General features: G+C 43.8%; 1 long non-coding RNA gene across 1 annotated transcript; it reads left to right on the forward strand.

The window, feature by feature from the left end:
• The first annotated feature begins 6,362 nt into the window (after nt 1-6,362).
• On the forward strand, nt 6,363-7,306 carry LOC119304236. The gene is made up of 3 exons (XR_005148185.1): nt 6,363-6,470; nt 6,954-7,162; nt 7,238-7,306. It is a non-coding gene; the product is annotated as an uncharacterized LOC119304236 (long non-coding RNA).
• The last annotated feature ends 202 nt before the right edge of the window (nt 7,307-7,508 follow it).

The raw sequence follows: 7,508 nt of genomic DNA on the forward strand, positions 1-7,508 counted from the left end.
CCCTGCCGCCACCCTTCGACCCCGCCGCCGGTTGCCCAGGACGTCGCCGCCCCGCCCCGGCACCTCGCTCCGCCCCGCGCTGCCTCGCCCACCACCGGCGCGCCTCGCTGCCGACTCCACCGGAGTGCGCCTCCCGGCCCCGCCGTCGCCGGATCCGGGGATCCCACTCCCGGATCCACCCGCTCCTGCCTCCGGAGTCGCTTCCCCCGCCGGATCTGACGCCTACGGCCGTCCCCGGCCTCCTCCCCAAGCTCTCCGGCGATCTCCCCGACGAACCTCGGGAACCGTGCCCCAGATCTGGATCTGGAAATTTGAGGTTGACCCCGTTTCCGTTGTCCCTGAAAATCTTACATTATCATGCCATGTTCATCGCATCATAACTCTGCATCCGTAGCTCCGCTTTGGGCGTGTAGCATATCAAATTGTTCGTAACAACGAGTAATTCATTTCATTCCATTGCACGATGTTCATTTGAGCTCATCTTGATGCCTGAATCATCGTTGCAAAAATGCTATATGATGTTGCCTGCTGTCTGTTAACAGAACATGCTCATTTGTCATTTTTTGCCATGTTTGATGTGTGCATCTTATGAGATTGATGTCTACATGTGTTTTGAACTATGCCATGTCTTCTTTACAGAGGTGCTTACCATGTATTTTTGTGATCAATGTGGTGACTAGCACAAGCATGTAAACTAGCCTTCGTGATGTTGCTGATTTTAGTCCCTGTTCTGCTGTTATTTTGATGCCATGTAAACATGATGCTACAGAGAGATCCATGCTTATTTTGAGATACTTCAGTAAAGATGTTTTGAACATATGGTTATGCTCTATCCATACCTGCCCCTAGTTGCAATTATGGAGTAGTCTAGCATGTCATTTTAGTGCTCTACTTTTGCTACAAAATGTTTCCTGGAAGATTGTTTACATGTTATTCAATTTTGCCAAGGTTGTTGTAGTTGATCCTTGAATGCTATGAACTTGTTCTTGCCTTGGTTAGCTTCATAAACATGTCTTCTTTCTGATGCTATGCCTATCTTGTCATGCAATGATTTGTGGTGAGTGCATCCAGCTTGTTAAGTAGGGTACTTGTTGTTGCCGTTTTGGTAGGCTGAATCTGTTATTTCGTGATGCTATGTAAACCTGCTGCTACAAATCATTCTATGCATAATCTAGAGATGTTCACTAAGGGTATTTTGTTATACATGTCATGCTCTATCCATCCATGCCCCTGGTTGCATTTATAGCCTGTTGTAGCTTGTTGTAATCTTGCTCCAAAGTTGCTAAATAATGTTTCTGTCAGCCTGTTAACATTAAGTTCAGTTGTTGCCATGTGGTTTGCTAGTGATCCATGCACCCTATGAACTTGGTATTGCCATGCTTAACTTCATAAAAATGTCTTCTTACTTTTAGTCACCTTGTCATGCCATTTATTGCTCTGTGGTGAGTGGTACAAGCTCACCAACATGCCTACTTATCGTTGTTCCTGCCATGTATGAATCTGTCATATAACTTGCTATGTTTACGTGGGTGCCATCATATTTTCTGTGCCCTTTTGGCTCATGGTCAGTAAAGGACTTTTGTTCTATGCAATTAGTAGATTAATTCCATGCCTTTGTTTGCCATGATAATTTCCTGTAACATGTTGTTTGATAGCTCTAAGCATTGCAACCTGATGTTAACTTCTGCAAAGTCTGAACTGTTATTGTTTGCAATCTTGCCATGTGTGTTTGAGTATGTTCTAGTGATTTCTGGAGATAGCTTAGTGTTCATGTTTTGTTATGCTTTACCTGTACATCATGCCCATGCCTTTTGTTTTCTTGTTGAGGTCCTATAGCATGTTCTTTTGATGCCTGCAAGATGCCTAGTTGCTGTTTTGGACATATTGTTGCCATATCTTGTATAGTGTGTGTGTTGAACCGTTGCTCCGTTTTGAGTGTGCTCTATATGAAACTTGCTTGATTTTGCATATAGTTTCATATTATCATGTTGAATCCTTGTTTTGAGGTGTTTGCTTGATGTTTGTGTGCATTTTGCATCAATGCCATGTTTAACTTGTTTTGCTCATATCTTCTAGGCCGTAGCTCCGAATTAAATGAACTTTATATGTAACTTGACTAGAATCTCGTGTAGATCATCTTGGTGCATCTTAACTTGCTGTTTAACAACTTGAACATAAGGTTTATTCGGATCTGGACCAACTTCGAGATATGCATATGAGGACTTACCGGAATTGTTATATGTTGTTCCCGGCCTCATTTAAACTTGCCTTGATGTGTTGCTCTTGTTTGCATCATCTCTTGCCCATGAGTAGCTTCATGTAGCTTTGTCATGCATCATACTTGGTTGAGCATCATGTCTTGTTCTTGTGTGGTGTGTTTACCATGTTGTGTGCTTCTTCTCGATAGTTCCCGTATCGTTGCGATCGTGAGGATTCGTTCGTCTACGCTTGGTTCGTGTTCGTGGCTTCACCTTCTTCATGGACTCGTTCTTCTTCCTTGCGGGATTTCAGGCAAGAGGACCGCTACCCTGGATCTCACTACTATCATTGCTATGCTAGTTGTTTCGTTCTATCGCTATGCTGCGCTACCTATCACATGTTCTTCAAGCCTCCCCAAATTGCCATGTACCTCTAACCTTTGACACCCTTCCTAGCAAACCGTTGCTTGGCTATGTTACCGCTTTGCTCAGCCCTCTTATAGCGTTGCTAGTTGCAGGTGAAGTTGAAGATTGCTCCATGGTGGACAGGATTATGTTGGGATATCACAATATCTCTTATATTATTAATGCATCTATATACTTGGTAAAGGGTGGAAGACTCGGCCTTATGCCTGGTGTTTTGTTCCACTCTTGCCGCCCTAGTTTCCGTCATACCGGTGTTATGTTCCCGGATTTTGCATTCCTTACGCGGTTGGGTGATTTATGGGACCCCCTTGACAGTTCGCTTTGAATAAAACTCCTCCAGCAAGGCCCAACCTTGGTTTTACCATTTTCCTCACCTAGCCCTTTTTCTCTTGGGAGTCGCGCTCTTGAGGGTCATCTTTATTTTACCCCCCCCCCCCGGGGCCAGTGCTTCTCTAAGTGATGGTCCAAACCAAGCGATGTCCGGTGCCCCCTGGGCAATCAGGGTCTATGCCAACCCGACGTCTTGCTCATCTGGTGTGCCCTGAGAACGAGATATGTGCAGCTCCTATCGGGATTTGTCGGCACAGCAGGAGGCTTTGCTGGTCTTGTTTTACCATTGTCGAAATGTCTTGTAAACCGGGATTCCGAGTCTGACCGGGTCTTCCTGGGAGAAGGTATATCCTTCGTTGATCGCAAGAGCTTATCATGGGCTAAGTTGGTACACCCCTGCAGGGTATAAACTTTCGAAAGCCGTGCCTGTGGTTATAGGCAGATGGGAATTTGTTAATGTCCAGTTGTAGATAACTTGACACCAGATCCGAATTAAAACGCATCAACCGCGTGTGTAGCCGTGATGGTCTCTTTTCGGCGAAATCCGGGAAGTTAACACGGTTTTGGGTTATGTTTGACGTAAGTAGGAGTTCAGGATCACTTCTTGATCATTGATAGCTTCATGACCGTTCTGCTTGCTCTCTTCTCGCTCTTATTTGCGTATGTTAGCCACCATATATGCTTAGTCGCTGCTGCAACCTCACCACTTTACCCCTTCCTTTCCCTTTAAGCTTTGCTAGTCTTGATACCCATGGTAATGGGATTGCTGAGTCCTCGTGGCTCACAGATTACTACAACAACAGTTGCAGGTACAGGTTATGCGATGATCATGATGCGAGAGCGATGTTTGCTTGTTTTGGAGTTCTTCTTCTGCTTGTTCTTCGATCAGGGGATAGGTTCCAGGTCGGCAGCCTGGGCTAGCAGGGTGGATGTCGTTTGAGTTTTTGTTTGTGTTTCATCCGTAGTCGGATGGTGCTCTTATGTAAGATGATGTTGTATTCGTGTGGCATTGTATGCCTTTTGTATGTATCCCCATCTATTATGTAATGTTGATGTAATGATATCCACCTTGCAAAAGCGTTTCAATTTGCGGTTCTGTCCTTGGTGGGACCTTCGAGTCTCTTTAGGATAGTATCACATATTGGGCGTGACAGTTCCTCTCAAAGTTATGTAGCTCTTCATGCATAGCGTTTATCCAATCCGGATCTTCCAATGCTTATTCAACCTTCATAGGTTCAATGTTAGAGATGAAATAATAGTTTTCACAAAAGTTAGCTAAACAAGTTTTAGAGCGAGTGATTCTCCCAGTTTGAATGTCATTGTAGATTTGCTCGACGGGATGATCTTTAGCAATTCTTGCTCGAACTCGTGAAAGCTTTTGCTTGGGTCTTCGTTGAACATCTTCTTCATCTTGTTCTTCTTCTTGGCCTTCTTCATTGTTGGCGTTGTCGTTCTCTTGTCGTGGTGGAGAAAGAGGTTGTTGACGTTCATCTTGATGCACTTCCTCATTTTCTTCATCTTGGTGTGTCCCACTTGTGGATGCTTCCGTGTTAACTCTTGGTTCACCTTGTCGTGAAGTAGAAGCTTCCACTTGGATTGACGAGGTACTCTCCTTCACCTCCGTTGGACGAACCTTGCCAATATACAAGTCTTGGATTGCTTCCGAAGGATCTTTGTCTCCTACATCAATTGGCAATTGCTCTACTTGCGAGCCGTTAGATTCATCAAACTTCACATCTACCGTCTCTTCAACCTTTCGGGTGAAATTGTTGTAGACACGGTAAGTGTGAGAGTTTGAGCCATAACCTAGTAGGAAACCTTCATGAGATTTAGGAGCAAATTTAGAACAACGATGCTTATCAAGAATGTAGCACTTTGAGCCGAATAATCGAAAGTATCCAACTTGGGGTTTGTTACCGGTGAGGAGCTCGTATGCTGTCTTGCCGAGTAGCTTGTGAAGATACAAGTGATTTGTTGCATGACAAGCTGTCTCAACCGCTTCTGCCCAAAAGTGCTTCGGCGTCTTGTACTCATCAAGCATCGTTCTCGCCATTTCAATGAGTGTCCGGTTCTTCCTCTCAACAACTCCGTTTTGTTGAGGTGTGTACGTACCCGAGAACTCATGTGAAATTCCTTCTTCGTCAAGAAAGGTGTCCACATTTGCGTTCTTGAACTCCGTTCTGTTGTCGCTGCGAACCTTCTTGATCTTCACTTCAAATTGATTTTGGGCCTTCCTAGCAAAGTTCTTGAAGATCTTTTGGACCTGCGATTTATCATCGAGAAAGAACACCCACGTAAATCTTGAAAAATCATCAACTATAACTAGACCAAAAGAATTTCCACCGAGACTCTTGTAAGAGTTGGGACCAAAGAGATCCATGTGTAGTAGCTCTAGTGGCCTCCTTATGGTCATGATGTTCTTCACGGGATGCCTTCCTCCAACCTGTTTACCTGCTTGACAAGCACTGCAAAGTCTATCCTTATCAAATATGACATCGTTAACTCCAAGGATATGATTTCCTTTAATAAGCTTGTCAAGGTTTCGCATACCAACATGACCTAGTCGTCTATGCCATAACCAACCTTTTGAGGATTTAGCAATGAAGCAAGTTTTAGGTTTAGCCTTTTTAGTGAAATCAACAATGTATAGATCACCTCTACGCACACCGGTAAAGACCATTTTATGGTTGCCTCGATGAAACACTTGGCAATCTACTTCAGTAAATAAGACATTAAAACCGAAATCAGCAAGTCTAGATACTTAAAGTAAGTTGTATCCAAGGGATTCAACGAGCATGACATCACTACTAGAAATATTGGCATTAACGACCGTGCCTAAAAATTGTTGGTCATTGAACACCTGAGTGGAATCCTGTGTGGTGAAAACTAGTCTACGTAATACCTTCAAAAACCACGGGTCTACCCGTCGCTACGTGATCGGTTGTTACTGTTGTGATATGGTTTGCATGTACGTACAAATCTTAACAAACTTACTCTCCTTGCGCTGAAAAAGAAAACAATATCTCTCCTTTCCTTTCTCCCCGGCAAACAGCCCAACTAATGTTGTCGGGTTATCCAAATATTGGCGCTAACTGTTGGCAATTGGGATTTCATTAGATAACCCTTCGTAATAACAGGGAATAGTTATGTAATCTTTTTTTGCGATCAGAATAATTATGTGATCTGTTAGGATCTAATCTCCCTGCGCCTCTTTCTCCTCTGCTCCCCTCCCCTGCTCAATCGACGACACCTCCATAGTGCATCTCCTTTTTGTTCTACGCCTATCCGCACTACAGCCCCCACCTCGCCAGTCGCCTCGACCCCGGCGTGTACGCGATGCTGCCTGCACGTCGCCGGTAGCCTCGACCTGGTACGCCCCGCCACCGCCAGCACATCCCGGTCGCCTCGACGCCGGCGCGCCTGGGCTGCTGCCTCCATGTCGCCGGTTAGCCTCGACTCTGGTGCCCTCGCGTTGCCGCCTGTACATCACCGGCCGCCAACGCAACTCCGCTGCAGGTTGGTTCGTATTCCTCATTGCTCTATTTTTTTTCTATTGCCGGACCTTCAAGCACTGTTGCTGATCCTGATTACTAAATATGTAGGTAGAATTTCGTTCTGGCTAGCAAAGTTTCTCAAGTGTTTTTCGTTAAGGACGATCTTATAAGAGGATGGCGCACAGTTGTGAAAATCCATCACGTCATGCTTACCTTGTACCACATGCACAGTCTGATGATGAAGCCTCCGAAGCTGAATTTTACAATGGCGATGAAGACGACATGCTTTAAAGTTCGATAACACCATCACGTAGAAAGAGAACAACATGATGGCACTACTTTATGCAGCTCTTAATCTGTACTAATCGATTTTCTTCATATTTTACCTTTTACCTTCTTAATAATTAGTGACACCAGTAGTTCTGTACTTACTTTATTTGATTATAAGCATTCAGTAATTCATTTTCAGTACATAAACATTGACTTATTTGATTACTTTGTATAGCCTTTGTGCACACTTCAAACTTGACAGCATTAGCTCGGGAAAGATGCCGCTCACAGCTGAATAAGTATGGACTGGTACACCAAGGTATTGCTAGGCGGACCTTGCCGAAGAAATCAAGTCAAATAGCAGATTTTAGAAGAAAAAGGGTTACTCATAGGCCTCATTTGCAAGATTAGGAACTGTGGAAAAAGTACGAGTTAGATACACAGGTACTACGCAAACATAAAATTATTATTCAAGCTATCTTCTATTGGATGATACAATGTGGTTGCTTGTTTTGATAGATGGAAATGATGCGCCGACAAATACACCAATCTTGTTTACTACAAATTGGGATGCTAATGATTCCGAAAGTGAGTTTCTAAGTATCAAGTATTGTACCAAGAATTGTTTGCACACTTTATTGTCTTCAAGTAACTCATAATATATTGCAGATATGAATGTAGAAATTGATGCCAGCAATAATGGTGACATGGATGAATTTTATGGTATGAAAATTATCATTTTTTTACTGCATCCACTGTGCTGACCAATTGGTTGTATATTTTCAGATGC

This window comes from Triticum dicoccoides, chromosome 1B (assembly GCF_002162155.2).
Source record: "Triticum dicoccoides isolate Atlit2015 ecotype Zavitan chromosome 1B, WEW_v2.0, whole genome shotgun sequence".
NCBI lineage: Eukaryota > Viridiplantae > Streptophyta > Magnoliopsida > Poales > Poaceae > Triticum > Triticum dicoccoides.